The 11,051-nt window shown below is 34.9% G+C and overlaps 1 long non-coding RNA gene across 1 annotated transcript; it reads right to left on the bottom strand.

Moving 5' to 3' along the window:
- Positions 1–4,451: 4,451 nt before the first annotated feature.
- On the bottom strand, positions 4,452–5,258 carry LOC111390862. Its single transcript, XR_002701991.1, has 2 exons — positions 5,055–5,258; positions 4,452–4,782 (listed from the first exon to the last, which is right to left on the bottom strand). It is a non-coding gene; the product is annotated as an uncharacterized LOC111390862 (long non-coding RNA).
- Positions 5,259–11,051: the final 5,793 nt, after the last annotated feature.

Genomic DNA, 11,051 nt, shown 5'->3' with positions numbered 1-11,051 from the left:
TAAAGCCCATAATAAATTGTTGAAGCTGAATTTAAAAAAATAATAATAATAATTTTAAGAAATAAGGGACAAAAGGAGCTTGGTTCATAAAGTGAAAAAGGCTAAAGTGTCAAATTTGTTTTATTATGTACCCTAATTATTAATCTATTTGCATAAAGGGTTAAAAGGTTTTTTACGATTTTTCCTTTGATCCATGGACTTCAATGAACTCAAACCAAGAAAATGTTATCCATTTCAGTTATGATATTTTTAGAAAATCTTCAATTTGGTCCTCTACTTTTGCTCTAAATATATAAGTAGCTATCCGTTCTTAAATTGTTTGTTTTAGTACGCTAAATAACGCTTTCTATTGCTAGGAAGGGTCCTTAACAATATTTATAGAGTCGGGCTTTCATCTTTTCTTGTCGTCTTTATCCTGAAATTTGTAGAGTAATAAAATTAAGCACGTAGTTTCAATGGATTCGATAAAGTGAGTCCATTAAGTCTCAATTTTGTATTCAATTCCAAATTACTCAACAACCCTTTTCACATATTATCGAACTAGATTACATCAAATGATTAAAGTTGATGACATATATAATTGAAAAATGGTAAAATTCATGAAACGTGTTATTAAAATTAATTATTAATTAAATTTTTAATCCTATCAAATAAAGGGTGGGGAATTGAGACAAATCATTTTTGTCATTTTCGATGAGAAAAAGACTGTAAAAATTAAAACGACAGCTTGAAAGTTGCCAAGTTGAACAGTGCAGCCAAATTGTCGGCAGCCTATAGAAACTAGGCACAATGCAGTAATTTTAACAGTTTTTCAGGGTAATAATGTCATTTCAGAGTCAGTCACTTGTCCCAGTGTGAAATTACTGACTCCCTAGTCCCTACACTAGGTAGGTAAACTTCGTTTTATTTATTTATTTTTTCTTCATTTTTTATTATTAGAATTAGAGAAAATTGCATTTGTGATCTCCAACATACTGTTATTTAACAAAAATTCTGTTTGTACATCCTAATTTTACCACTTGATATACAGAATGCAAAGTGGCAAGATTTTATAGGCTGCTTTAACTTATTTTTGGTTTGCCGTGATTCTTGCCATCCCTGCATTCTGTAAATCAAGTGATAAACCTGGACGTAAAAGTATCATTTTTTATTATTTAGATAGCATATTGTTTGAACTTTTATTTATATTTGCATAATTAGTTCTTAAAAACAAGGATCGTCTAAATCGATGAAAAGTAATGTCATTTTCAAGTGTACGGTTCTATAAAAATAAATTTTATTTGGAAATTTGTATTTGTGCTCATGATTTGAAATTAGGTGTGTATCCATGAGAGTCACTTCCGATTTTACCAGAACACCGATATCATTTTTAACAGCCATGATAAGCCAACAATCTAAGCAGTAATACCTATCTTGAGAATCCTTAGCATCAAAAATTGTGTTATAGACTAAACGATCCGTCAGAAAGATTTGCAATCCTAAAAGTTAGACTCTGTATTTGTATGCCTCAAATCTGACTATTTTTTATGGGCTAAAATACCTGAAATGCACTTCTTTATTTTTGGTTGAGCAACTCTCATTAAAAGTTAAAAATCAATTCAAAATTCTCCACCATACCAAGTCAACATCTCATGAGCAAGTACGTGTATATAGTTAATGAAGTTCGAACTTATATAATAAGCTTCGACCTTTTCTTACTCGTTGAGAAGTTATTGGAGGACAAAATTTGATGGGATTTCAATGTAACATTCTATTAGTTGGGGGAACCTACACTATAATAACTAATCTTTAGGTTCAATGATTATTTTATTGAATTATGAATTCTTACCCATAATTAGTCTCAATTCTTGAATCTTGATCATTTACTACATTTAGTTCGATAGTCTTGATAAAGTTGAATAGACTTGAAAGAAAAAGACATATGCAATAATTTTGAGGGCTCGACTCAAGTCTTGTTTTCGTTTTTCTTTTACAAAAAAAATGGTTAATTGAAAATTGTCGTTATGCGGACATGATTTCAAGAACAAAAATATAAGTGGTATAAAAGTATAATGATTTAATTAAAAAAACACGTGAGAATAATACGTTAGCTATATGTCTATAAATTATAAGCAAGATATTAAATTAAACAAATACGAGGTCAATTGATTTTTTGTTTTGAATGAGCGATGCCGAAAGAAATTGTGTTATGACTTTCTATTTAAAAAAAAAGTTCCACAATTCAAAAGTGACTGCAAGAACGTGTACATATAATACTATATTAACCAAGAATTAACCAAATATTTGTTACATTGGCAAATAAATAATGAGAATGGGAGTTTTGTGGGCAAACCCATAATCCATAATGGCACTTTGATTTGAATCGAATATATATAATTTCTTGTCTATTTGTTAATGGCATCCCATACCTTATCACATGGGCTGGAAACCATAACTAAAATCTAAAATGATTGAATGATACTTCAACTATGTTAGGGCCCCGCTCACATGCAAAGGCTCATTAGTCATCACCTTTCATCTTTCCAATGTCACATTCCAACTAGCCCACGTCCTCCATAAGATAATATCGACATGCTTGATAATAGTGGATTCCAGGGTACTGAAGAGTACTAATTAAAAAATAAAAATTTATTCATCGAATTATTTGATAATATCTAATATTGCATACTAACCAAAAACCAAACTTCAATTTCTTGTTTCCAAGAAAGATTCTGTACTGTATAAGCCAGAGAATCTTGAGTCTCTTTCTTTTTCTTGCTGCAGGGTTACTTTTCATTTGACAGCTTCATCTTTGGGAAAATTGCAGCTAAAGTCTCAAACTTATGAAACATTAGCAAACTTTTCTTAAATCTTTAATTTGTTACAGCCGTCAATCCTAACATTTCTAAATGTTGCAGGTAAAGCCCTTTTGGACGATTTCCATTCACAATTTCATTAGTTGACCAAAAATTTAATTTTGACCACATTTTTAATATTTTAAAAATGGGTAAATGAGCAAATTTTCATTTATCATATTAAAGAAGAATTAAATATAAAAAAAAAACAAAAAAAACACAACCCTCTCTTGCTCTCTTCTTCTTCCTCCCACCCCACGCCACCCTCCCACCTCAAATCCCAAATTCCACACCAACCACCGCCATCGCCACCTCCACCTCCACCTCCACCTCCACGAAATCTCAATTCTTGGTGGTAGCAAAAAGCAACGACTTCCCGGTGAGCTGATCAAGATCAGACTTGCTAAGGTGGAAACTGGGAGCGAGTATTTGTTGGTTTCCTCAAGGAACTGGGTTTTCTCTGGCGGAATGTACGGCACTACCGCCGTTTGTAACGAGAAACTCTTGAGCTTAATTTTGCAAAAACATGGAAAGAACAAAGGATGCACCACCGACCTCGCCGACTTGGACACCACCGAAATTTTCAACGCCAAATTCCCAACAATTAACCGTACAAAAGGACACGGATCCATTTCCTTTTCCCCCCAAAATGAAATATATAAACAGAATCCCTAAAAGCCTAGTCGAGAAAACAACGTATTTGACTTAACAGGAAATAGACTTTCTTTTAGATGATTTGCTTCATTGCTTGGTTTAATTAAGGAAGGCATAGGGTAGTGAGACACAACTTAAAATACGTTGGGGGGTAAAGAAGAAATGGAAGACGAAGAAGAAGAAGAAGAGCCATAGGGATGTGTGCGAACATGGTGCGCAGTACCCCCTATGACTCCTTGGCTCCACTCAACAACACACTCGTTGCAAATTTTTTTGAATGCTGAGGGGAAAAAAAAAGGGAAAAAAAGAACTCATCTTATTATCTGGATTCTGGTGAATGGGACCCCTATCATTTTAGGTTTCGTTCAATGAAAAATTTCTCTTGGAGGTGGCTGTGGCGGTGGTTGGTGTGGAATTTGGGATTTGAGGTGGGGGTGGAGTGGAGTGGGAGGAAGAAGAAGAGAGCCAGAGAGGGTTGTTTTTTTTATTTTTTTTAATTTAATTCTTATTTAATATGATAAATGAAAATTTACTATTTTATCCCTTTTTAAAATATTAAAAATGTGGTCAAAGTTAAATTTTTGGTCAACTAACGAAATTGTGGGTGGAAACCGTCCAAAAGGACTTTACCTGCAATGTTTGGAAAGGTTAGGGCAGCAGCGAATCTAAGATCCAAGTCCAGCCAGGGCGGGTTGATTGTTGACTGACGACCGTTGACCGTCAACGATCGTAATAGTACGATATTACGATCAATTACAATTGATTAAAAAAAAAAATCAAGTACACACGGGTTGAATTGAGCAGCCAACATCTTGTCAATTAAATTTTTTTCACTTTGACTAATTTCCTAAACGTAAATTCTCAAATCAATAATCATAACTCACAAAATATAAATTACTTATCATAAATCACAATTCACAACATAATTTCGTAAACATAAATTTCCAAATCAATAATCATTCCTCATCAAAACATAACTTACTTATCATAAATCAGGAATGCAAATATAATTTCGTAAACATAAATTCCCAAATCAATAATCATAACTCTTAAATTTATGAATTACTTATCATAATTCATAAATCACAATTTGCAATTTTTTAATTCCCAAATGAATAAATCACAACATATTTAACATCAACTGATCAATTTAACTCATTGACATGAGGAAGGAATCCTTTGGCACTAATATTGAATCCAAGTCTCCAACCAATGAACCAGAGAACTTGCTCACCAAGTGGACAAAGAATTCTGCGATTCTGCTCCAATTTCACGCCAAATTGATACCCTTAAACTGTTAAACGAATATAATAATTAACAGAAGTAAATTATGAAGATAACTCAAATTGCAGTAATATTATTTTTAATTAAATTCTGTACTTTTAAATTTTAATCCACCCTATTTATTAATAATACAATATTTTATGGCTTTTGGATAATTAATTAGTACATCAACAGACAACACAACAATATATCCATCTTTACTCCAAAACTCAAAAGGATGAAAGATTTTCATAATGAAGTCAAAAGTCATGTTAGAAAAACAATTAGAAATCAAGGACGAACCGACGACGGCGAAGGAAGAAGTGTCTCACACTGCAGCCTGCAGGGCAGGGGCGAAATCGACGGTCTCCGACAACGTCGTGTCTCGTCGCTCGTGTGCAGCGTCGTGCAGGCAGTGAAGGAAGAATTGAAGAAATTGGAAAAGGGTTTTCTTCTAACCTTCCACCGTTCCACGATTTGGGAAAAATGGGAGTTATTTGGGCATTTGATTCAATTTTATTGGGTATTTGGACTTTGAAAAATTGGGTTATTTTCATTTAACAATTGGGCTAACTATAAGAGGCCCAACATTTGAACCCTGCCCAAACCAAAAAGTAAAAAATAAAAAAATTGGCCCTCTTCTCTTTGTCTTCTTCCTTTTCCAGCCATAGTTGGACCGGGCGCATCTGCAATTGGCGCTATTCAACGGATCTGAAGTTTTCGATGGAGCCAGCACGCGTAGCCGCGCCCCCTCGCCAGGCGCTGGCTCCGCGCCTGGTTAGGGGTGACTGCAACAAATCAAATGTTTGGCGAAAGTCTGCTAAATGTTTCATAAGTTTGGAGGTTCTGTTGCAATTTTCCCTTCATCTTATTACAGCAAACGTGATTCATAAGCTTATCCACAGGTGAAGTTGAAAAGAAGTGCATTACCAGCAGTTCAAGTCACATTAATTATACTAAAATGAGAGAGTCAGTGCAAAAATTGTCTATTGTAATGTCCAATCCCATGAATCGAATTTGGCTCAAAAATTTGATCTTGTGGCGTGTCCTGAGAATATAACTCAATTCTTAATATAAACTTTGGATCAATGTTTCTTGAGAATACAAAAGTCCCATACCAGGTAAAAAGAAAAAATTAGTTTGATAACATTAATCATCAAGAAATAAATAATTGTCGACATTTCAGCATTATATTCTTCCGAGTCAACACGAATCGACTTACCATAAAAAATGCAAAGGTTAAAATAAACGACCTCTTCAATAGGATTTTCAAAACTTGAACAAACAGCAAAGGTTGAAAATCTTGTGCAATGAAATTTTGGGACACACCCGATCTGCTATAGTGGGTGCCTCAGCCCAGCTGTGAAGATGGAACTCCCATAGAGCATGACCAAATATTATATTTCTCCTCTCTATCAATTGCGACCGCCCCGAGCAAGACGCAGCAGTTGCCATCTTATGCATCCGTGGCAGCATATTTTAGATGTTCCTTTGATAGAACTTCAACCTTCCAATTTCCTAGTCGAATTTTGTTTGGCTTGGGAAGCTACGAGCGATTTAATTACATCAGATTCCATATGTATAATGGTTGTTCATATGAAAACCACATGCGCTAGCAAAACGTCAGGAACCACAGAACACACTTTTTAAAACAATATGGAGTATCTTATGGACCAGGTAATTTAAGTACCAACAGATATATCGTTGCTTACTATTTTTATGTTTCTCCCTACAAGAAATCTCAATTTCTTCCAATGCCATTAGCTTGAGTAACAAGTACTTCAAATGAAGCCTTGTAATAAAAACATAATAGAAAACAGATGAAACAAGTAGACGTAACACTTTCAACCCACAAAATTCTCAAATAATCCATGACGCACCTGAGAGTCATGCCAGGTGTCATGATCAACCTTGCTGTAGTGCCTCATGATTCATCCCCAGTCGTAGGACATATCCATTATGCTACCAAGCACACTGCCCAACTAGCTATGTAAACCAGGAGAACTGGCGTGTAGACCAACCAGCATGCACCTCTCCAGCATCAGAGAGCCAGATGCATCATGCAGTCAGTATGCTCCAGCAGCTTGTTAAGCCGCGACATCTGGATTAAACTTCTCCGCTTTGACATAAAAGGACAATATATCTCCACAGTGTTTGTTCTAAGTAGGTCAAAGGTTACAAAATCTTTGAAAATTTGCATTAACATTCATTCTATTACAAAAAGTTTTATGCATGTAACAGTGGTAGAGTCTACCCAGTTGTGCGTGTAATGCTTCCATTCATATATTACATGCTTTGATTGATGAAATGAGATTGTTTGAGCTTCAAATAGTGTCCCAAAATTGTTTATTTATTTCCATCATTTGCATAGCTGCCATTGAACAACATTGTGATGCAACAGCAAGCTTCTTGCCGCAAGGTGTGCCTTTCCCCAGCCACAAAAATGCTCTCGTGACATGAAGAATGGCATTCACTGATATATAACTTTTCTTAAAAATGTAAATAGAAACATGGAAAACCAAAATTAGAAAAGGCGAACTATAAATGGTTAAATAGCGATGGAAGTCCTTTATGCATGGTTCCAAGAACATATGCTTTCCAAGCTACATTTGCCAATGTTTTTTCAATGAGATTACCAAAGTTACAATCCAAATGATGAGTATCACCATGTAATAACTTCGAAACGGACAAACAAAAACAAGAGATGAAACCAGAAAATAAAAGGAATTATAGGACTGGAATTCTATTCAAGACAGCAGAGGTACAGGATGGTGAAAAGAATACACAAACATGCTACAGACAGGATTAAAAGTTACTGGACTGAAAATAGTCGTCCATATTTTGTGGAATGAGAATGAAAATTTATGGAAATGTATAATTGAAATGCAATCAATAGTTGAGTAGTTCCCTCAAAACTTGGAAAGCAAAATCAGTCATTAAGGTAATCAACATGGTCAATTGAAATGAGCAGAAAAGAAATATCATTTTTGTCTTCTTTTTTTCCATCAAATAACTGAAGAAAATGAAGATAATATGAGCATGCAACTAAGGGTCTGACATTTAAATGGAGATCTGTGCATAGAGGAAATGTATTAAAACTTAACAGAAGATGATAAAAAGAATATTCTCCTTATATATTGTTTAAACAAGAAAATAAATTCTCAAATGAACTTCAAGTTGCAAGTGACAGCATATTGTTTCTGAACTTCATACTCCTTCACATTGTAAATGTACCTTTTTTCATGGTTGGTTTGCCAGAATTTTTCACCAACTTGAGATGGCAAAGTATTATTTTTCCATATCTATCCCTTCCCATCAAAATACCCCAAGTGATACATTCGCCGTCCATCTTTTCAACTAAATGCATTCTGATCTACGCAATGTGTATTAACATTTCCAGATACTTTTTGGTAGGATCTACTTGGGACTTGCATTACAAATAAAGCGAGCTTTATTCATTGATTGAGTCTAAGATACCGTTTCTAAAAGTGGTTATCCAATCAATACCTAGCCCAATTGGAAATATGTCTTCGCAAGGAGAGAAATGGAGAAAAAACAAAGGATCAAAAACCAGGAAGATGAGTATAAAAATTGAAGGCCCGAACACATAATCGTTGTCCTGAAACAATATTTGCCTCTTCTCGATTGATTTAGACGCTTAAAAGAATTTTTGGCAAATGGTTTGCATGATTAATCAAGCCTTGAAAGGAATAAACACTTAAGCACTAAATGTAATTCCTTCAAAACTAAAGAACACAAAATTTTGAATATGATAGAAGGAAGATTGTAATTCTTTTGTAGAATAGGAAATTGATCAAAATTGTATTCAAGTGAATTTTTTTTTTTTTTTTTTTTTTTTTTTTTTTTTTTTTTTTTTTTTATGTGATTCACATTGATCATCCATCAACTATATATAGGCTTCAACAACACTCCATGAAGTGGCACCAAAACAAGATGAGAAGCCATCAAAATTCAAATAACGACGACCATTAACAGTTAGTTATTAACACTATCCAGTCCCATAGGCCAAACCTATGCAACCACATAGTTAGTTTCATGGCAGGGCCTTTAGGCCCTGCATATGATCATGCGACCGCGGCCGTAATGGCCTATGCGGTGGCATAGTTATCAGTTTTGGCCTTATTTCTAAAGGCCCTGCATATGATCATGCGACCGCGGCCATAATGGCCTATGCGGTGGCATAGTTATCAGTTTTGGCCTTATTTCCACTTCTTCATTCGATACTTGTTTTATTCATTTTTGAACAACATATAACAGATGCACTCGCCCCCTTTACTTTTCTTAGCTTCCATGAAATGTAGAAGCTCATCTGCAGCCTTTTCTACCTCTTCAACAGTTCTGCTCTATACTACCTGACCTCCAAATTTCATTCCTGTGCACCAAAAATAAAAATAAAGATTGGGGCAAAAATCCTTGTATAAAATGTACGGTAGCTTATAGTTGAAAAAAGGAAAGTTATACGAAACTCCATGCTTCTGAATAACAGTAAAAACAACTAATTTTTCAACAAGAAAAAAAAATATATTTGAAGAAATCGTTTCTTTTCAGTATTTTTAATGAACATTAAGTTAATTGCATAACTTAGTTCCAACGGATCAGATTCAACTCCAGCTTCTTCCACAGATCATCGCAGCTGTCTCAGTTGTCCACAGCTGTGTTAGTTAGTTTAGTTAGTTAGTGGTTATGATAGTTAGGTTAGTTGGTCTCTTACTCTATAAATACATCACTGCGTGTTCATTGTAGTTCATTGGAGAATTTCTTCTTCCAATCCCTCCCTTCCATGGAGGTTATCTTCCTCCTACAATGGAGTGTCTTTTATATGGAACTCATTCCGGTTCCTTTGTATTTCTTTCCTCCTTTTATGGAGTTCAATTCAATATTGTTTCTTGCTTCAATGATGAAGCCTTTCATATTGTTTTCATTCAAGAATTTAATATGATATCAGAGCATTTTCTCATGGCTTCTAGCTGTGCTGCTGCTATTTCAGTTCTGAAATGGAGCTGACCTCAAGGATAGTGAAATCTGAAGATAACTTTGGCTTTAGATAGTGAAATCCTCTCCTGTTCAGAATCATATACATTCTGCGCTATGAATCCAGAATGCTGCTCACGATTTGGAAGTCTCTCGTTTGAAGATTTCATTTCAGATTGCCAGATCATTATAGACGTGAAAAGTTCTTGACAGTTCTATTTCCATTTACTTACAAATTACAGTCAGTCTGGCAATGCTTCTCAAAGTTCTCTATTAAAAATTATTGGTGGAAGTCATGCATTGGGTTCTGTTCTCGTGGCAGCCAATTATTATGGCAGAGATAAGAACACACAGGAATTACTAGAGCACATTAACACGCAGGAATGTTTTTTTTCTCTCCAATACATTCAATACTTTCTTTAATCTTCAAGATGGACTATTGTTGATCTTCCAAGTCCATCTTGAGGGGGGTGTATCAGAATATTCTAGCTTACACCAGAGTCTTCCAACTCCAATTCCCAGATTCTTGATCCTAGATGTCTTAGTTCCAACGGATCAGATTCAACTCCAGCTTCTTCCACAGATCATCGCAGCTGTCTCAGTTGTCCACAACTGTGTTAGTTAGTTTAGTTAGTTAGTGGTTATGATAGTTAGGTTAGTTGTTAGTCAGTTGGTCTCTTACTCTATAAATACATCACTGCGTGTTCATTGTAGTTCATTGGGGAATTTCTTCTTCCAATCCCTCCCTTTTATGGAGGTTATCTTCCTCCTACAATGGAGTGTCTTTTATATGGAACTCATCCGATTCCATTATATTTCTTTCCTCCTCTTATGGAGTTCAATTCAATATTGTTTCTTGCTTCAATGATGAAGCCTTTCATATTGTTTTCATTCAAGAATTTAATAATACTTGTGAGCCCTATTCCTCCAGAAGAGTTACAGCTTATGATTTCTAGCACAAGGAGAAAAAGAGAATAATGTGTGCAGTTCTTTTCGGGAAGTAAAAAGAGAGTCAGGCAATTGATGACGGGTCTTGGGAGGCGACACTGCGGAGGCATGGTTGTAGGTGCAATCCGGCACGAGCTTCCGAGATAATTTAATGAACAGTCACTCAGTTTTCCTAGGTTATTATTTTTTCATCTTTCTTTAAGTTGTTACTCATTGCTTACTCAATTTTACTATCGGTTACTACTTACTCGTTAAAATTTAAAAAATTACTCATTGCTCATCTAAATTTGAATAAAGTTACTCATTGCTCGCTAAATTTGCAATAGGTAACTCTCATGAAAATGATATAGGTGATTAATA

This window comes from Olea europaea, unplaced genomic scaffold (genome assembly GCF_002742605.1).
Source record: "Olea europaea var. sylvestris unplaced genomic scaffold, O_europaea_v1 scaffold722, whole genome shotgun sequence".
Taxonomy (NCBI): Eukaryota; Viridiplantae; Streptophyta; class Magnoliopsida; order Lamiales; family Oleaceae; genus Olea; species Olea europaea.
Note: the sequence above shows the minus strand (reverse complement) of the source record. Positions and strands in the feature narration are given on the sequence as shown.